The following is a 21,426-nucleotide window of genomic DNA, read 5'->3' as shown; positions in this document are numbered from 1 at the left end:
CCCTTTCAGGGCAGTGCTGAGAAAGCTGTCGGGCGTAGTGGTCGGTGTCACTTTTGTCATGAGCACATCAACGCCCCACCGAGTTGTCCTGTGTTGGCATCCTGTGGTCCATGTACCCTGTCATGCTGTCCCAGTGCTTCAGGGTTCCCTGCTTTCCCTGGGCATAGAAAGCTCAGCCTGGCCTCAAATGTTCCAGCTCTTGTCACCCAGTGCCACAATCTGTGTCAGTGTATGGTGCCCACACTGCCTGGCTTGCTTCTGTAGCTGGTGTTCACTGTATGTGGCTCCTCCAGCAAGCTCAGGGTATGCCCAGGGCAGCCAGAAGAAGCAGAGCTCTTGGCTCTCATTCTGCTCCCTCCCTGAAATCAAGAGACTTTTAACTTCAAAAGAAGCAGGCTTGGGGCTTGCTGGGGAGGATTCAGTGGGAGCACGTCCTGGGAGCAAGTTCTCTAGCTGCTGGAGTAGCTGTAGGGCTTGTCCTAGTGCTGTTCCTTCCGGGTGCAAGAGAAGCCTGGAGTGACCTGCAAAACACTGTCTGCTCCAGCCTGTCCCAGTTTAACACCCTTGAACAGGGACAGGACAGGGGATGCTCCTGCACAATTCCCCTTGAGGACTAAGCTAACCAGCCACTGGATGTCATTATTGCTCCAAACCAATACGTTGAAGAATCTATTCCAGACCTTTAAAAAATGTGACTTTTTTTAATGGAAAGCTTAAAATGTGCTTCCTGAGGACAGAAAGCTGTTCAACTCTCCTCCTGCAGCTCTTGCCTTCCCTGGCACACCTCTGCATGCCTGGGGACAGGGGGCCTGGGGTTTGGCACAGGGAGGACACGATCCTGTGTGACCTCTCTGCCCTTCCTGGGAGCTCCTGTGCTACCTCCTCATCTGTGGGGATGACATCATGGCTGTTTCTGTAGCAGCAGAAAGGGGCACGGCAATTACTGAGTGATGACACCGCAGCAGGATTGAGCAGGAGGAAGATGTACCCCAGCAGTGTCCTGTGGGTGCCCCTGGCACAGCCCTCGGCTGGAGAGCAGAGCTGGTGAGTCAAGAGAGCTTTTGGCTGGTACCTGATCCAATCAATTAGGGGAGGAAATTTGGTTCAGGTCCCCCCCTGCCTCCCTTCGTCTTTCAGCTGGGGACCCCAGCTCTCTCACTGGACCTGGATTGAAATGTGTTCCTTTAGGTTATTTGACCTGTCAAGAAGTTTTCCTGCCTTCTCCCGGCTTTGCTTTGAAAGTGAGGTCTGGTCTTAAAGAAAACTTCTGTTTGAAACCACAGTGGAAATTTTCTTTTACAAAAGGGCAACGTCTTCCCTCTGCCTCCCTCCCCCAGGGATTTTCATTGCAGTTTTCCCAAATTCAGCCTGTTTTCACAAATGATTTTGCTTCTTGGATTGTCCATTTACTGACTGGTTTGATACTTACTGAAAACATTGTGGCTGGTTCAATGGGAGAGCTGGTGGCAGTAGGGGATCAGGGGTTCAGCTGATGCCTGACCCTCTTCTCCCCGAGCTGCAGGTCCCCCCAGCGCTCCTGACGTAGCTGTGCCATCACGGCCGCCCATGAGCTCTGCCTGTTTCAAACGGGGACGGGCTTTTCCCAACATACTGGGAAGGCTTGGCTATCCCATTTGCTGCGTGTATCATGAAGACTTTACGGGGGAGTGGAGAGCGACTGCAGAGGAGGACTGGTGGTAGCACCGCAGTGCAGCGTGGAGAGGAGTGGACAATCCTTAGGGAAATCCTGGCACAACGCTTGTGGGGAGAGCTTCCACATAGCCTCATTGATCTCTGCTCTTTCATCTTTACGTGCCTGCTTCTAACTTGCCCTATTTCAGTTATATCCCTTTCATTGGCTTTTCTTCTTCCACCACAGTCATAAAACAAAGACAGGGAAACACCAGCTGCTGCAAGCCTGATGTAAAGAAATAATCCTGAAACAGCGGAGCTGGATGCACGTGGTCTGTGCCTCATCTCTAGCACTACCTCGGGTCCCACAAACAGCTCTGGCCGGCGTCAGCATCTTCTGCTCCCACTGAAAACCATTGCAGGGAGCCAGAGCCCAAGGGAAAAAAAAAAAAAAAATTCTGCTCAGTCTTGCTCTTAAGCTCTTGCAGAGAAGAGCTCGGGATAGGCCTTGGGTGCGTGTCAGCAGAAAGGAAGCTGTCTTGCAGCCCTGGTAATAGCTCTCAGCATATGCCTGCGCTCCCTGCTTGTTTTGACTTGCATGGGAATCTTTGCAATCAAAATGATACGACAATTCCAATCACTGTGGATCGCTTTAGGCAGGTGTAATTCAAGCTCTGACTGCAGATGGTTGTCATTTAATTAACAAGGAAAGAGCCAAAATTCTGCGTAAGACTGGGGAAGGCAAAGAGAAGAGCCTAAGGGGGACTTGTGATAATCGAGAGCAGAGGATGCCAGCAGACTCGCTCAGAGTTTAGCTGTTCATACAACCAGGTAACGCCGACATTATTCCCTGCGTCACAGGCAGAGGCATGTGCTCGGCAAGCTGTGGTAGGCAACACAATTATCCACTTATTTCAGTCCAAATCGTGGGGAATTACTTGAGGACAACACAGAGGGAAGCCCTGTGCAAATCTCTTCTTGGTATTGTTACCAGCTCTAGGAATTTGCAGGCTCTTAACCCTCTTATCTCTTCTCTTGCTGTTTTCCTGCTTTGATTTCATTGCTGGCCCAAGCAGCGCTTGCTCTCAGACCTCTGGGGCCACGCTCAGCTGGGGTGCAAATGGCTGCAGCTCTTTTTGGTCGGTGGAGCGGTGCTGGCCCTCTGACAGTGCAGAATTTGTCCCTGTCACACTCCCTTTGCAGCTGCTGACTTGCCAAGGGTTGTACTTCTTTGCAGTGGGCTGTGTGCTGTGCGTGCCTTTGCTTTCCCTGCTTCCAATCCAGATTCCAATTTTCTACATCTAAAATGAAATTAATAGGTCCTGTTACTGCAGCAGGGGAAGTGGTGGGCAGCGAAGGAAGTGCTTCAGTCCTGCTTATCGTTGGCAAATTGAGCATGTTTTGAAACCATTTTCGGTAGCTTGTGTCCTGATGTTGCAATGCTTCACCTTCACAGCAGCACCTGCTGCACAAGGCTCTCCCTCTTCTTGGCTGCCAAGAGGCATCAGCACCTCGCTGTGGGATGTGTGTCCAGAGCTTTCCTTCTTGGAAGGGAAACTGAGGCACATACCTGGCAAATACCATGTATGAGGTCACTGGATGGAGATGAGCTGAGAACTCAGTTCTGAGCTGTTCTATCCCTTAGAGCATCCTATTACGGGATAACAGCCAAAGGGAAAAGTAATTCTCTAAATATATAGGTAAGCCGGGTCACCTGGAGACATATCAGAGGAGTTTTGTGTCCCTGCTCCAGCAACTGTGGCAACATCCCTTCGCTCATACAGCCTCCCTACCGGGGATCCTGCCGGCTGCTACAGCAGCCTGTGCTGCCATGCCCAAGTGAGGGACCAAGGGAAAGAGCTCCTGTGCTGGGAGGTGTTGACCTGATTGGGGGATTTCCAGTTGCAGAGATGGCAAGAAATGTCTCTCTGTTGTCCCTTGGCCCGTGGGAGTGCCTGTGTTCATCGGTACAACCCTGCACATGTCTGACCCAGAGAGTGCACCATGCAGGACCTAACCCAGTTCAACAAAACCACCCTTGGTGTTCCACTTGGTGTGCTGGCTGATGGTTTGACATCCCTGAGCTACCTGGATGGCAGGGCCTCATAGTCTTTTAATTTAGTCCTGTCTCAGCAAATGGCTGAGATACTAAGAACCAAATTTTGGAGAGAAGGGAGATGAAAATCCAGAGGAAATTGCTGGCTTCCTGCAGTGCTGACTCTGAGCTGTTTGATATTCTCTCTTTTTTAAGGTTTGCTTGTTTTAAAGCAACATTAATTGGAAAGATGCTGGAGTGTCAAACAGAAACCACTCCCTGAATAACCTCGCTAATGAGCATGTTATTAAAGCAGGGTTAGGAGCTCCCTAGAGGGCTCTCACTGGATAGGATTAAATTAAAAAAAAAATCATCTAAACTAGAGAGAAAATCTCTGTTAGTCTGCAGTGATGAATATAGAAAAGTCCAATGAAAAATGGCTTTGAAAGGTTTAAGCGTATCAGTTCCTATCTGGGACTAGTCTCCTCCATCCTTCAGGGCTCACTCAGGCAGGGAGGAAGGTTTTAATGAAGCAGAGGGTGGAGAAGTTGCAGCTCAGTGGCAAGGCCACTCTCCAGGTGGTCACATCTCCATGCCCACGGCACTTGCCCATGTAGGTCAGCAAGCACAGTCCCTGCTTGCCACCAGGATGGACAGTGTCTCTGCCCAAGCACCATGGCTTGTAGGAAGCAAAGGCCAGCAGAGATGGAGCTGCTGAGACCTTGTGTCAGGAGATGAGAGGGTGCCTGTCCTCTCTGCAAAGTGTAGCTTTAATCCCCAAGGTTTGCACTGGCTCCATTGCATCATTTTTCCAAAAAAGCCCCGTGGTGCTCCGACCGTCCTTTGAGGTGGTGGCATCTCTGGCTCCCTGTTCAGCTGCCTCTCCCATAGGTCTGGAGGCATCTATGAGAGCAAGGAGACAGCAGTAGTTCTGGGGCAGATGGGACTGTGGGATGGGGTCACACACTCACCCCCCAACAGCAGTGTGGGGATGCTGCTCCCCACCCCATCTTGGCATTCAGACAGCTGTGAGCACTGGTCGCTGGGGCAGCTTTGGGAAGGGATGGGGAGGAGAGATTTCATGGTCCCTGGTGCCTTCCCTCCTGCTGGAAAGGATGTAGGAGGATTTAGGGCAAGAAAACTGTTCTTATACCATCTGAAGACAGGCATGAAATGCTTTAGCAAAGCTTCCCTGCAGGCAACGATGACTTCCAGAGCAATTCTAGCTTTTTTTTTGTGGCTTGCCCTTGCTTCCCGTGGATGATGGGCAGGTCAGCCCTGCCCCAGCCACAATGCAGGGCTGGCTGGGGGACTGATGTACTGCACCTGCAGACAAGAAGCTTAGTAGCTTAAGGCCATTCTTTGCCTGCATTACCATGGAGCATATTTTCAGGAGCAGCTTGGCTGCCTGGGCTGCTCCTGCTCAGAAACTGGGCTTTGCAGGCATGAGCATCTCTTCAGAGAGGATTTTGTCCGTGTGCAGAAGGAGGTGTACTGCCTGCCTTTGCAAAGCACCATCTGACAGGCTGATGCAAAACATGCCAGCACCAAGCTGTGACTCTAAACAGAGGGAAAACATTGTATTTTTATTTTTTTATTTTCTCCTCTGCTGCAATGAGTTGGATTCTTTTTTTTTTTTTTTTTTTTGCTTTCTTCTTGGGTTTTTGTTTCTTTTTCTTTGCCTGAGACAGGTATTTGGATTCTCTGTGCTCCCCAAACTCTTCCCCAGGCTGTCTCCAGCAATCAGACAGAGTGACAGCTCTGAAACTCTCCAAGTTAACAAGTTCAAGTGCTGATGATTAACTAGATTCACAAAGTTGATTGGAAAAAAATAGGGATATAAATAAATATTCCTGGAGATATTCCACCCCCTGTAGTCATGAACTTTGAATAATTGGAGGGAATTATGCTGAGTACTAATCAAAAGGTTGTTTTTTTTTTTTAATTTGCTAATTACTGCTGGGTTTCATCAGTGTCAGACTCTAATCATCTCAAGACCTGTTAATTGACCCTTGGGAGTTGTTTATCTGATGCCGAAAGTTTTAGATGGGGTCACACAAAGATATGCAATCACTGAGGTTACTTCTTGCCTGCCATTCAGACGGAGGGAAGAGTTAAGACTTTGGGCCATGAGGACATGTGCCCTGCCCTTCCCATCAGCCGAGCTCCAGAATGGCTCCTTGTGGATATTGTGGTTTCCTCCATCCATTGGGTACCTTCTCTTCCTGGTCCCTTGTACTTCTAGTATCCTCTCTGTTGGTCTCTTTTTTATTATACACATGGATACTAACTTCAGTGATCCACATCCAGTGAGTACTAATAGCGACATCCCTCTGGGATGTGGCAATGCTGTAACGCTGCTCCCTTCCATGTTAAAATCTGCTGGGACAGGTCTGTGGTTCCCTAGGAGTGGGCTGAGGGTCCTGCTGTGGAGCGCCGGCATCACTGTGGAAGGGTGTGTGCAAAGAGGAAGGTTTCAGGGTGTTTCCTAAGCAAAATCGGATTTAAACCTTTAAATCCAGACATCACTTCCACCTTCTGAGAAGGGAGTGACCAGCAGGACATGGGAATGGAGGGTCACACTGTGCCAGGCCATGGCTGGGACCGCAGATGGCTTTGGTCTGTCCCTGAGAGCATCTGTATGGTCCCCTCCTCTCCACCAAGGCAAGGCTGCTGAGATGCACACCTCGGAGCTGGGTCACCTTTGAAAGATGTGTGTATGCATACCAGTCTCTTCTCTAAATCATGTCATCTTTTTCCATTATTACCCCCAAATTCACTTCCTGGGCAGTTTCACAGCCTGGCTGCCTCACCTGTCTCATGTCCTATTAACTAAACCAGAGGAGGTGGGAATTAGTTGGATAAAAGGTGGGATGGTGTGGAGCAGAGAGGCACTGAGCAAGGGGCTGTCAGTTCACCAAGTTTCTCAAGGGCAGATTTCAGGAATGACAATTTTTTTATCATATAATATTTTAATGAATGCCCTTGGTATAAAAATTAGTCTTAGGCTAATGAAAGGCTCTGGAGATGCAATCCTGGGAAGCACCCTCAGTTCAGAGGCACATAATGTCATACCAGAAGACCCTGATGATCTCAACATGAGTAGAAGATACTAAATCTAAGAGTGCCAGCAGTGCAAGGTCACACACGTTGAGGGCAGATGGCAAAAACTTCTGCTACCAGCTGGGAACTGGGCAGCAGCTCGGGAAAAATCCCTGAGTCACCTGGTTAATGATGGGTGACTGCCACTGCAGAGATGCAACCCAGCCCTGGGACGGGTCTGTCGTGTCCGTCACGGCAAGAAGTGGATGTAAGTCAGGGTAGGAGGCAGAGGAGTATTCCCAGGTGGTGTCTTACTCCCGTGGCATATAGGGGCAACACCAGGAGCTGTACCAGGCTCACGCAGAGGGTACCTCCACGAGCATGGTGTAATGGGAGAGCTGGTGCTCTGTTAGTTAAGTCCCAGTATGGCTGTGATGGTGTTACCTTGAAGTGCTTTATACTGACCTGGTTCTTTGGAATTGCCCAGAGCTGGTACAAAGCCCCGCTGATGGCTCTGGCTGCATCCATGCTGCACGTGTCTGTGGGAGGAGGTGCTCTTAGGCAGGATCACACTTCTGGAAGAAAATAAATGGTGTTTCTGATTTACAAAGGCTTGCTGGTGATGATGGAAGGTTGAGGAGCAGGACCAAGGAGCCTCACGAAAGCTGGTAGCTCAATTTCCCCCAACTCCCAAACGAGTCTTTAAAACGCATCATTGTGAAGGTCAGGGATTTTCCCCCATGCCTGGTAGGAGCAGAGGGCAGGCTGCCTCTGCCTCACACTGCTGTACCCAGCCGCAGGTGGTACCCAAGTGGTTTTGGAGTCATGTGGAGGCTGGAGGGGAGACCACAGCATCTCCTGGGGCTCCTGGGACCAGCCAAAACCCTCGTGGTGGAGCAGTAGGCCCTGGAGCTGAGCTCTGTGCACCTGGTGACAGTGATGGAGGGACCCATGTTCCCATTCCTGACTGATAATATTTCACCACCTCTTTTGTAGCCGTTTTCATTTTGATTCCAGGATAATTTGTATCAATTTATGAAATGTGGCCTTTCTTTCATTGCAAAAAACCTCAAACTCAACCACAACAGCTAGGTGTTATTGACTTAAGGCATATATATGCGTGTGTTTTTATTTGATCATCTTCATTATTCTAATTTTCCCCTTCCCATCTTTTTCCTCTTTATTACATTGCTGGCTGTTGGAGGCCCTTGGAATAGAAATAAAATTTGTAGGTAATATTTCTTAATAAAAAACATCATTTATTATTGTTTCTTTCTACCAGTAAATGCCAAGCTCCTTCTCTCATTTGTTATATACCTAGTTTAACATCTTTTCTGGCAAGGCTGGGGTAGATACCTGAATACCAGGGCACTTGTGCCCCCATCCTGGCTGTACACAACTGTAGGTGTGCTAACAGAGGTCAGGTCTCAGCCGCTGACAGCACGTCACGGGTGAAGACGTGGCAAGTTCACTAAGTGTGGAGGAGATCTTTTCAGGCTCCTGCATTTACCCCATAGCAGGGGGAGGCAAGAGGCCCCCAAGAGCAGCGCTTATCCTGTGCCCCATCTTATCATCAAGTCAAGCTGCTGCTTGTTTAATCTCAGCTCACATCCTTCCCCTTCTGTTTGCTTCAACAGTTCATCTGAAAGTAGAGGTAGAGATGTCTCTGGAAGACACCTGAGCTGTTGTTTACTATATTGCTGTTTCAAGGAATAGCCTTTTCTGTAAAATACACAAAAACAACTAATGACATTAATAAAAACATATACTTTTACTCCTGTTTAAAGCTGTCACTGGTTTAAAAAAAACCACTGGTGCTGCATCCCAAATGCACAGTAATTATGTGGTGAATCTCTTTATTACAGGGTGTCAATCAAGCAACAATGTAGCTGTGAGTGAAATCGCTTTGTGTCTCCACTGATATTCCCAGCACAGAGCTGCAGGCTCTCGCCTCTCCGCGATGCTTCTTGAGGTCTGTGTGCCTGTGACCAGTACATCTGATTAAAAGTGACCGTAGGAAGGAGAATTGGGCACAGCATCTGCAGTTGGCTTTTAGGTTAGGAAACGGCTCTGCAAAGTGTCTGTCCGTCTTCCTGTATCAAAGGAAAACATACACAAATACTTGTCCTAGTTATGTGCAATGCCAGGTGATGCTTGCAGGACTGCACTGCAGTCCTCCAGCCTGGATGTCCAGGTGGTTCAGGCAGAAGCTGGTCCTGCCTTTGCTAGTCCTGGCAAGCCCAGCTCCATGCACACAGCCACCCTCCCCTACAGCCCCAGGGTTCAGCCCAAGCAAAGCCATGGCAGTGCTCCCGGGAAGGTCTGTCTGCACTACCAGCTGCGGCGTGCTGCCTGCCCTGTGCAGGCACTGGGGTTTATGGGACCGTCTCTTGCCATTCCTTGTGATGCGACAAATGCATGGTGGCAGGCACTGTCTGCCCTGGCAGGCACGCGGGGGATGGTGGCATGGTGCTGGAGGACTGCCAGACCTTGAGTGCAGTGGCCAGTGGCAGTGGTGGTGGCAGGGGTGGCACGGGGAGCTGCCTGCAGGCTCCCAGCACACCCGTGCAAAGCAGGTCAGGGCAGCCCGGGTTAATCCTGCAGCATCAGGTCCCTGGACCCGAGTGGGGTGGATTGTTTGGGTTTTGGACTGGAGGGTGCAGGGTTTAGGCTCTTCCGTCAGTCGCTTTGGGAGAAAGCTGCTCAGTTTTATGTCTAAACACACCAGCGAGCTTCCAGACAGAGATCCGTAACTCCACTGATCCTTCCTTTTCTGGGCTGGAAGCTGGAGAAAAGATGCCAACACCTGAGCCTCTCGGAGTCAATGGGAAGGTGAGAGAGAGATGCAGGCATTTTCTCCACCTGGCAAAGGGCTTTCACTTCATTTTCTCCTGCTGCCACTGCTATCAGCTGCTGGGATCTGGTCTGCAACTTTTGCAAGGAGATAAATCCTTAGGCAGAGACATCACCTGCATCCTCAGGGGCTACACAGCAGCAGGGACTGTGTGGCTGACACGAGTCTCTCCCCCTCCCACCCTTCCTGGCCGTTGCTTACCAAAGGCTAATCTTTCTTTTGCTTTTCCTCTCCTAGTCTCAGTCCTTCTCCTGCTCCCCGAGCCCTCCACCTTTCATCTTCTTTTCCCTCTAACGCCATCCTCCCTGTGTCCATATGCTGATATTGCTGGGATGGGCAGTTTTTTTAATTAGAGGTTACAGAATAACCCCAGGTTTTGCTGTGTGTCCTTTCCACAAGGAGGGCTGGAGAAATGTGTTTCCATGTGTTCTTGCCTGGGGAGCAGGGATGGTACCTGGCAGCCGGGTGAAGGCAGGCTGCATTCTCTGAGGGCTCTGTGGGCTCAGCACGGAGCAGCATGGGATGGGTTGGGCTTGAGGCTGGAGAAGCTGCTTTTCCTGGGAGCTTCTGGTCCAAACCCAGCCAAGGTCAGGGTTTGCTCTGTCGTCTCACCAAGCTAGATAGACATAGTGGACTTTCTTGTACATAGATCTTTTGGGTAGGACCATAAATCCCACATCCTTGCTGGTCTGCGAGGGTCTGAGGAACCAAGGATGTGGTTTTCTTGGTCCAAATTCCCCCTTTCCCCAACCTGTGAGGGGTGGTGGCTGCTCTGCCACTGCTTCCCAACAGGGCCTGTGTTTCAGCAGCTCTCAGAGCACATGATAGCAAATCACTTTGGGAACCGTTTGTGATAAAAAGTGCAATACAAACAGATAATATCATCATACTCCACTATTAACAGGCTTAAATCCCAAGGATGAGGAGAAGCTCCTGTGGAGAGCAGAGCTATCTCTCAAACACTTCTGCTGCAATTTAAAAGCACTCCCTAGTCTGGCAAGGCTAATTTCACATCTCTTTTCCTCCAGGGAATATATCTGGGTTTCTCCCTGCTTGAGGCAGAGCCCTCTGTGCTGATTAGATTCAGCCGGGGGTTTTGGCTATCGCTCTTCATGAGTCCTGATGGAGCCGTGATGGAGGTGCCCAGCTGGGCAGCATCCCACATGCTGACCTGCCTGTGTGTCCCCTTGGTGAGGACAAACCCTGGGGTGGTAACTTGTCTCCTTTCATCAGACCTCACTCAGCTCCTGGTACGACATGTCTTTGCAGGCTTGTCCCCCTCCCCGTGGAAAAACAGCTCTGGGCTCCTACTCTCCCACCCAGGATTAATCCTGGGCTGTGGCCAAGCGTCACTTTACAAGAAGGGCATGTTGGATGGTTGCAACAACCCCACTGTGGACAAATCAGCTGTGAGCTGGGCAGGACAGGCTTGCTGAGCAGTGTCCCTGTGAATGTGCCACCTCTGGGGAGGCTGGCTGCTGTCTGGCCTGTCCTGCCTCCTGCCCCACCTTCCCCTGCCCTCCCTTCCCCACGGGATTTTGCCCAAGCCATCAGGATGCAAACTTGGATCAGCACCACTGTTTGGTCTATGCCTTGCTGACCTGCCTCTCCATCTCCTCTCCCATCCTTTTGTGGGTGTCTTCAGCTACCTGCTGGTGGGGTAATTTAAGCCTCCTCTTTGCAATGCAAGGGACAAGGCTGCCTCTAACGCCTGCAGTGGCACAGGGGAGGGGTAGGTCATGGGGGCACAGGGCTGCTCCCCTTGGGGTGGGCACTGAGGACAGCTGGGCAATCATTGCCTGTTTTTATTAATTGCTGCCGCTATGGTCCTTGGCTGGTCCATATGGGACAGTCTCATGGTGAGGCAGAAGAGTCAGAAAAAATAAACTAGAAAAGAGAAAAGGCAAAAATCCTTTTCCTAATTAAGGCAAGTGTCCCACTCTTTCAGTTTGCATTGAGGGATGGAAACTGCTTTCTCAAATTATTTCCCTTGGCTGGAAAGGAGGCATTTATATCCAGATGTTGCTGGTGTGGGCAGGATGCTGTGGATGGAGAGTGAGTGCAGGGATGTCCTCAGGAGGAGGAATAGGGGTGGTAAGCACTGGGGAGTTGTGCTATAGCTACAGCCCCATAGTGCCTTCAGGAGAGCATCTTCAGTCCCTGCTGCTCGCTCTTCCACCAGCACCAGCTCAATGCACAACTGGGCCCCACTTCCAACACCACTTTGTTCTGCCTGGTTTTAAGTCGCTGTATTTCCCTTCTTAATTTCTTTTGCAATGGGGGCTTTTCCCCTACTCGGCATCATTTCACTGCTTGTCTCTGGCTCAGACAAGGCAGGAAATGTATTTTCAATGTATTAATTAAAATGTCTTTGCAGCAGAACATCTGCATGGAGAGCAATAGATCACCGAAGTGTGTGTGTGCGTGTGTTGCAGGCTTCCAGATAACGCATTGCTTTGCATAATTTATTCCAGCCAGCACAGCAATAATTTTCATAGCCTGTGATCTTCAAGTATGTGATTATCAATCTGCGACCTGGTTCCACGTGACCCAAATGTTAGATTATTGCCAGATAAACCTATGGGAGATGCAGGACATGTTGGATCTCCATCACCTCTAGGTGAACGGGCTGTATGGGACGAGATCAAATGCTCTGTTTTGTTACACCCCACCGTGCTGAAGCGATGGGTCTTCTCAGGTATTCATCACTGTCAGCTATTTAGGGAGAGGATGGTCTTTGCCAGTGATGCTATTCAATTTCCTGATTGTTCAGCTCATATCAGTTTAGCTTGAAGATAATAAGATAAGAAACAGAGACTTCCCAGTCAATAAAAGGAAACCTCAGAGGCTTTTTCCATCTTGTGTCTGTCATACTTTGTTGATATTTTAGCTGCAGAGCATTTGACAGCTAGTTAAAAAAAAATAATCTTATTTCTTCCTTTGAGAGAACTAAATGAAGAACATTTAATTTATACCACACAGGTTTCCTCAAGCATTCCATGGAACAGGTCCTTTTCTGGCAGCTGGACCAAAACTGGAGGGATTTGGAGCTTACTCCACCTGGGGGAGAAAAAAAGTTACTTTATTACCTCTTCCCTTTCTTTTTTCATTATCAAACCATTTCTGTGTTTTCCACCATTGGTCCTACCCCCCCTGAGGACCACAAACCACTGCTGGCATCTATGGGGCCAACCTGGCCCTGCCAGTGGCAATGCGCATCTCTCAATCGGAGATTTTCATGCAGGATTACACTGGGGTTCATCCATCTCCAGGCGCTGGTGCATCTGGGAATGGCAACTGAGAGCATTTCTCCTGCAACAAGCACGTGGTTCTCGCCCCTTGGGGTGGGCAGACACAGAGATGGGTGCCCAGCTACATCACTCGCTACATCCCAGACTGTTTAGTGGGTCAGGACATTAACAGGCTAGTGGTTAAAGTCATTAACCGATACCAGGCGAAGGCTCCCTTAACATTGCCAAGGGCAGGCAGCTCCTCAAAGCAGCACCATAATTATGTATAGTCCAAGTAATTATTTTTGTCACATCTTCCTGGCAGGAGAAGACCATTTGTGGGATGGGTTTAGCTACCTTCCACAACCTGCCTATGTCTTATTTATCCAGAACAATACACTCAGCATGATTTTTCTGTCTCCTTTTCCCTTTTAACGTCGTTTCCAGCCCACACTGCTTTTAATTCAGCGAGGTAAATTGAGACTGGGAGGGGAAGCTGCAGAAATCCTCTGAACTCCCATTCTCTGAGCAAAATATTCCCCCAGGATCTGACGGCATTGCAGAATAGCAGGTCCTTCCCTTCCCAAGGGGTTTGTGAATCTCAGTGGAGACAAATGCTGTTTTGGATGGCTGTAGTTACTGCGCAGCCGGGTCTTGTCATGGGATCTGCTTGCAGCTTTGCAGCCTCCCCGGCGGCTCCTTCCTTACCTGGGTACCTCTGAGTCAGCGGCCCCACGTGCTGTGCTATTTTGAACGTTGTGTCAATAAAAGGGAAGTTACCCCAGCGCTGCCTTCGCAGTCCTGGCACTGCGGGTTGGTGCAGGGGGACGAGAGTTGCTCCCCACACTCTTCTTTCAAGGCTGCTCTCAGCCTGCCTGGGGTCAGATGAAGAAGAGGAAGGACTCAGAGGTCTCTGCTCCCAGGATCCTGGGGAAAAGGAGATGCACTGCATGACTCATTCTGAACCCATTTCCAAATCTCTTCCTGAATATGCTCATGGTCTCCTGGATCTCCGGTCAGCCTTAAAATGAGAGAGGAAGCTGAGATGGTGTCATTAATCCCAGATTTGCTGTGTTGGATAGATGGATTCCCACCTCAATTTCCAGTTTGTCCACTGCTTTAGCCCATCTTAGTTTTTTCTGCTTTTCAGAGCCAAAGAGTTTAAGTGGCCACAGCTGTAACCAAACCAGTCCTGTGTTGTAGCTTTGCCTACACATCTCAGCTGTTCTCTTCTTTCTCCCCATGTCCCTTTGACCCAAAACACAACTGATCCTTAAATAGTCAGGTGGCCACACACAGGAACCAGTAGCCAGTCTCCACGGTGGCAGACTATTGCACTGCCATTTCCCCTTGTTGTGGACATCTTCACAATGCAGCTTGAAGGTCCTGGTGAGGTTTCCCTGTCTGGATTTAGCAGCCCTCATCTGCTGTATCTGCTGTGGAGTTACACAGCCTTGAAAGACATACTCTATTTTGCACGGGGACAGCCTCCAAGACTGTTTAATACATGAGTGCTCACTCAAAGGTGTCCTTTCATTTACTGCTTTCACCATCAGCAATCTATAAAAGTTTAGAGTGCTTTAGGGAATTGCTTGCTTTAATATCTTTGCCTCTGTAACAGAGCGGCTGCTCCTGGTGCAAACAGACATCTCCCGGCCCCCTTGCTGCTGCATCAGAGCATCACCCATCCTCTCTGCCTTGGCTTTCTCCCTCCTCCTTCCTCTTCCTCTGGGTCTACTTGCAAAGTGTTTGCTGTAACTATTGAAATGGATATAGTGGCAGTTTGGGGAGAACATTCTGTTTAAAGCTCTTTAATTTAAAGGATGCTAATTCACTCTGATCCAGCCTCGGGTGAGTTATCCAGTTAAGTGGAAGCCTCCTTTTCTCTGGGTGTCAATGGGAGGATGATTTTCCTTGGCCAATATTTAGAGATTTTGCTGAGCGCATGGCTTGCAGGCCATCCCACCAAGGATGGCAGGGGGAGCAGGGAGCTCGCAGGAGGCTGAGATGCTTTGGGGTACCACCCCCATGAAGCTGGGATGCTGCATTGGATGCTACAGCCCTGGCCAGGGGCTCCCTGGTGCCAACTCCTTCTCCTGCAGACTCTCCTTTCTCTGTCCTGCTTGGGACCACAGCACAGCAGGAACCTGAGGCAGGGCTCTGTTCAGCAGCCAGGGACTGGTGTGAAGGTGGTTGCTGGGAATAATAATAAGAAACTTGGCTACAGATCTCCATCCTGCAGCCACTGCTGGCCTCCAGCAGGTCGGGTGCTCCAAGGGCTGTAGCTAACCTGTGTGAAAAATTGACTGGAGACCTCCCTGCAAATCAGGTGCTGCCTCTAAGACAAGCTGGATAAATAGCTCTTCGAGCCAGGGTGGGGGGAGGCAACTCCAGTGAGAAGCCACAGGGTAATTCCCTGTGTTTAAAAGACCCCCTCCACCCCCCAGCTACCATCCCAAATCATTCCTGTCCTGTACCCAAATGTGCTCTGTTATCTCTCAGGCTGCTCCACGTGCCCCTGCGCAATTGCTCTGCAATCTCCCCCTATGCGGTATTGCGGGATATTCAACTGCATTAGCAAGTCGAACTTGTTTTTACTGCCCAATGTCTCTCTGTGCAATATTTCACTGTCTCACTGGCTATTATCCTGGCGGCACAAAGTCCCATTGAAATTCATGGTGCAAGTCGCCCATTTGTTTCCTTTGAGCTTTGCAGGGTTGTTCTATGCAGCTTTATGCATATCATTTTTGCTATGCAAAGTGAGGGTAATGACTTTACCTGCTCTCTTTCATAGCACTGAACAAAGCCTGTCCCCATGCTGTAGACTCATTTTGGAGTATTTGTTCTAGGGTTTGGGAGGGATGAATCAGAGCTCTTAGGGAATGTGCAATCTGATGCTCTGTAAATAAAAAGAAAGTCATGCTGCATCTACATGTCTCCAAGGCAGGCATGTGCTCCCTGTCAACCTTTCTTGCTGGGGATCAGCTTCAGGGATGGCTTTGGCAAAGCTGAGTAGGTTCATCTCAATGACAGCCCTGGAATAGCGTCACTTGGTTTGGCCAGCGCCACTGACAAGCCTTAAGCTGGCCTTGCCTTTTGAGGGACAGATGAGGCCCCTCATGCGTGACAAGGTGAGACTCCTCAAGCAAAGGGTCACTGGAGATGCCTTCAGGTGGACACCAGGAGCATAGGAGAACTGAAGGCACAGCAACAAAGGGAGGGTTTTGCTGTGATGACCTCAAGACCCAGGCTGACTCGCCTGTATCACTACCCCGAAGGAGACTAAACCTTGGGTGCCAGTGGCATGCCTTTAATGTCTTAAATGAGACCCCCAAATCAGTGGCCACTTGTAAATATGGGGGTCACAATGTCTTGGGTTTGTGCAGTGCCAAGAAGGGCAGAGACAAGTCTTTTCTCTCCATCCACTGGTATCTGGAGGTGGCTAAATACACAGAGTGGATTTTGGACGTTGCCCTGGGACACATGGTTTGAAATGTGTGTTTTGTTGGGCCATGACCCAAATTATAATTGGAAGACTTGATGGCAGACTCCACACACTGGGAGTTACTCACCAAAGAGACTTGTGAGTAACACTGAACAAGTGCCCTGGAGAATTTCTCATTCCCTTCATGGACAATGTGTTTATGAGAGAGAAAAAAAAAGAGACAAAAATCTTTAAAGAAATTACTCATTATGAATTATTCACTGTGTTTACTCACTTGGAGGTCCTCAGGTGGAAGGCGCTATGTAATCTGCACTACAATAGCATGTCAGGCTATCCAGAGGGGCCAAAAGAAACCATCAACAGTGGGATGAGTCCCCTGGGGGCTTTGTGAAGGACACCCAGCCTTCACTGCACTGAATCTGAAGTCATAGCTGTAGGATTTCTTATGCTCCACAGGGATGCAAGCATGGTAGCGAGGTAGCGATCAGCATCAAGGAGGAGAAGCAGGACCAAATCAAGCCAATTTTCAAACTTCGATGGTCAATACAAGCAGTACATGGTGTAGGGAAGCGTCTCCACTTTGAGAGGTGGTTGAGCAGTCGAGTGTCTGCATGACAACTCCACCATCCCTGTGGACATCACTTTAGCTGCCAGGACCAGCAAGTGAAGGTAGATATAGAGACCAAGCCAGGCCTGGATGTCTCCACTGGCCCTAAGCAGAGCAATTTGTGATGCACAACCACTCTGCACCTGGGCTGTGGGCGGGCAGAAGTCCCCTGTCCTCAGGGCTGATACCTTTTGCTGAGGTAACATTGACTTCTTCAAAGTTTCAAAGACAAAAATTAAAAAGAAAATCAGGACAAATGGGAATCTATAAAAACATGTCCAAGCTGCCAATTCTACAGCAGCTATGATTTGCAATGGATGCGGTATTAACACCCTGAAAAATTGGGGTAATGATGTGCAGTAATATGTGTCATCACCAGGCTGAGTATGTTAAACAAAAATGTTCTGAAATGCAGCTTCTGCCTCAGCCTGGTAAGCCTTTCCCAGATGTAAATATTGCAGTTGTTTTCCAAGCCTTCTTTAAATACCATAAGGCCTTAGTCCACTTACAGCACTAACAGCCCATAAAATGTCATTTTTTGTTTTCTAATTAGTCTGATGATTTTTAGATAGGATTTGACAACAACAGCAAAGAAGCATCTCAGGCTGCAAAAAACGATCCCTCGGACAGCGAGTCACCCACAGCCACACTGGTGCATTGCTAGGAACCACATGGCAGCATCCCCTCATATGGCTGGAAGGTGACTCAGTGGTGGGGCAGATCTACTTGCTCTCCAAGCTGGGGAACACCAGCCTATCTCGTAGGGATGTGAAAAGAGGAAGACTATGCTATTCCTGCCAGGATCATTCTTCCTTTTTGCTGGAGAACGCACCCTGTCACGGCACGTGTTGAGTCCTGGGTGGAGTGAGGCTGGTTGGACTTGTGCCCTCAGTGCACAGCGGGTTGTTGCTGTTACAGGTCTCACTGTGGGGGTTCAGGCACTTGTGGTTTTTAAGACACTTGAAGCCATTGCTTTTGTGGGGAGAAGAATGGTATAACTGAGCGAAGGATCCCAGACCTCCATCCCTTGTCCCACCAGACTCTCCCCCAGACTCTGCACAGAGGCAGCCACGAGGCTGTCATGTTGCCACCTTTCCCTCTGGACTCCCCTATTTTGGGAAGCGCTTTCCTCTCTCGGAGGGCACCAGGTTGTTACAATCACTGTGACACAAAGAGGATCCACAGTTGAGCCCTGTTGCTGTGTGGGCTGTGTGTGGGACCACTCGGTCCCTGCCCTGAGCAAGGCCAGGAGGGATGTCACTCACCCAAGGTCACACCACATTCCAGAGCCTTTGATGTCCTTATCTAACTTAACTCCTCCCTGTTCTGCACAGACAAATGGAGCACTGCCCAGCCAATGCTCTGTCCCTTGGCCAGCATTTCCCTTCCAGGTGATGCTACAAAAGGCAGCAGAAGAGCTCTTGTTCCTGCACCACCTCCACCATGTTGGGAGAAGCGGCCGATGTTTGATGAACCGCCTCTCCCTCCTGTACCACTCATTAAAGTGGGTTAGGACTGCTCGAACCTGCTGTGTCAGACGTCTTCGTCTGCTGGTTGAGGGGAAGGACCTGCAAAGGCTCTCCTGACCCGAGACACCTTTCTCACAGCACTCCTCATGCCGTCTTGCATAAATAGAGCAGTCATCCCAGCAAGGCTATGTCTTCTTTTACTCCTTCCTGTCTTTAATAATATTACCAATGTCTGGTTTAGATTTTTACTAAATATAGGGCCAGAGGCTGGGCTGCATCACTTCCTCCCAGAAGAACTGGAACAGCTTGCTCAGAAGTACTTCTTTTATTAATTTATCTTAGTTTGCAAAGTTGTTTTATTACACCAGGTCTTCCCCCCTCCCATTGGCCTGGCAGCTGGTAGGAATGATGCTGCTTTAAAGCCTGTCCTTCATCCGTAGGTGAGGCTTGATGCTTTGGAAGGCTGCCTCTCCCAAAGCAGCCCTGGGGAGTTGGGGGCTGTGTGACAACAGGCAGCAAATTTGCAGAGAGCCTTTTGCAAACCATCCCTCTCCTCACTGCTGATCTCCATGGGTGAAGACCTGCAATGGAGCACAGCATCGGTGGCATCCCTGTCCCATCTGGGCGATTCTTCTTCAGCTGCCAGGGGCCAGCTCCAGCTCCAGGGCTGGCATGAACCGGCAGTGCTTCTGGCTGTCCCGGGGGCTGTATGGCACCAAGGAGGTGCTGCACCCTGGAAAACTGCCTCTGAAAATAGGAGGGACCTGGTGGTGTCCTTTCAGTGTCCTGGGAGATATGACAGCTCACTGATAGAAGCCCTGGGAGCAAGAGCCTTCCCCAGCAAAGCAGGGTAGGGATAGGACCTCTTACCTCCAGTCTCCCCACGAAGACATTTGACCCCAGAGCCATCCTCATGGCAGACCGCTGCCTATTTCACGTCACTGCCTCTGCATTTATTAATCCAAAGCAACTTCAACAGGAACTTCTTGACTTCAGGGTATCCTACAGGACAAGGGAGAAATGGGATATCCTTGCTCCAAGGGAGGGAGGGGTCTCCTATGCTCCAAGGGCATGAGCCCAGGTGGTGGTGAGAAACGGGAAGAGGAACGGAAGAACCCCAGAGCAACCAGCTTGCACAGAGATCAAGACCCGCAGCCTCCCCAGCTGTGGTCGGGGGCCAGACCCGGGCTGTGGAACAGAGGATGCGGGAGCCCTTGCCCCTGCACTGCCCTCTCCATCACAGGGGTGTCCCCTGCATTCCCACCCGCACTTCCCTGGGGCTGTGTGTCTAACGCAGCGGAGCATCATGCCAGGTTCCCAGCTGCCGTTTGGAGAGGGGCCATGGCTCGCCTGTTCCCAGGCTGTCTCCCAGCTCTATTACGCCACGCTTCAGGTTTTTTGGCTGTGGTGGTGGTGTTGGTATTAAACTGAAAGCAGTGAAATTTCTCTCCTGCACCCCACCTTCTCTGTCTCCCCTGCCATCTCCTTGCAGGGCTGTAAAAGGGACTCGCAGACTCGAAGATGGTTTTGGAGACAGCGTGAGACACCTTGGGCCACCCCATGAAACACACTGGCCAGTCCTTGCCACAGATGACAGTGCCTGGGGAGGTAGGAGAGCATTTCAGCTCCAGGGCCGGCTCAGTGCCAGCCACTCTTTAATCACTCTGAAGTCGTGTGTGGTGTTGCTAAAACAGCATAAAAAAAAATTTCAACAGAAATGGGGAGGTGGGATGTCTGTCTCTGGGTCAGGTGAGGAGTGGTCGGGGGCAGGAGGATGGCTGGTGAGGGCTGAGCATGGGGGCTGCAGCTCCTGGGGGGCTGCAGATGGGGGTCCTGGCCCAGCCCCATCGGGCCTCACCCCAGCCCGCATGCTCCCAGTGCCACCTGGTGCTGCCCAGCTGGGCCCAGTCTGACCCACAGAGGTTCAGGCTTGGGGTGAGGGGTGGGGTGGAGGGCTGTCATGCACACATGGGGACAGAAGTGTTCACATGGGCTGACAGAGACACATGTGCATAAATACAGGCACACGCAGGCTCCTGTGCTCCCCCCATGGCCTGTCACACCCACACACGCGTGGGTACCCCCCCCCCCCATACAGACACACACCCCAACACACTCACCCCGGCACCCCCCAGGGTGTCACCACACACACAGCACAGTGTCATACGCACACAGATGTCCCTGACAAGCACACTCACACCTTTAGACACCAACATGCCCCTCCCACTCTCACAAGGTGTCACTGTCACACACACACACACACATACGTGGTGTCAGTGCCACACACACACACAGGGTGTCACGGTGTCACAGTGTCACACACATACAGTGTCACACAGTGTCACACATGCAAGTGTCACACACAGTGTCTCACACGCACAGTGTCACACACATGCACAGTGTCACACAGTGTCACACATGCAAGTGTCACACGCGGTGTCTCACACACACAGTGTCACACACACGCACACCCGCCCCCCCTCTCCCCCATGCCAGCCCGGCTCTCCCGGCCAAGCCGCTTATCGCTCAGTGCCGTGACAGCGCGGCCGGACCCAGCCGGGTCGCACCAAACCCGGGCGAGCCAGGCTCAACCGAGCCGAGCCGTGCCGTGCTGTGCCGAGCCTAGCCAAGCTGCACCGAGGCGAACCGGGCCGTTCTAGGCCGAGCCGAGCCGAGCCGCACCGCACCACACCGAGACGCCCGGCCCGCACCCCGAGCCGCCCGCACCGCACCGCGCCGAACCAAGCCCATCCCAGCCGAGCCGAGCTCATCCCCGCCGAGCCGCGCCGCGCCGAGCCCATCCCAGCCGCGCCGAGCCGAGCCGTGCCGTGCCGATGGCAGCCCCCTGGGCCTGGCAGCGCTGCCCGGCGCCGCCTGCACGGGCAGGGCTCTCCGCCTGACGCAGTGAGGAGCTGCAGCCCTTCTCTTCTCGGAGGCCGGCTCCAGCGTCGGGATTTGCTCGGCTCCGGCTGCGTTTCCCTGCCCGCCTCCTGCCCCCGGCCCGCCCGCCTGGGAGGGCGCGGGGAGCCGCAGCCGCGGGTGCGCCCGCCGCCCATCACCGCGCCTCGGGGCTGGGCGCGCCGCCGAGCGCCGGGGGCCGCCGCCGGAGCAG

At 51.1% G+C, this 21,426-nt stretch overlaps 1 protein-coding gene across 7 annotated transcripts in view; it reads left to right on the top strand.

The window, feature by feature from the left end:
* ELFN1 (extracellular leucine rich repeat and fibronectin type III domain containing 1) overlaps window positions 1-21,426 on the top strand; it is a 149,783-nt gene that overhangs the window by 19,793 nt on the left and 108,564 nt on the right. For all 7 annotated transcript variants that reach the window (XR_013927370.1, XR_013927371.1, XM_080382410.1 and 4 more), the window contains exon 1: window positions 1-21,426. This exon is cut by the window's left edge and continues 19,793 nt beyond it. The gene's annotated coding sequence lies outside the window, so the exon portion shown is untranslated.

The sequence above is a fragment of the Falco punctatus genome, assembly GCF_963210335.1.
Source record: "Falco punctatus genome assembly, chromosome: 4".
NCBI classification, from domain to species: Eukaryota; Metazoa; Chordata; class Aves; order Falconiformes; family Falconidae; genus Falco; species Falco punctatus.
This window is presented reverse-complemented; position numbering and strand designations above follow the sequence as displayed.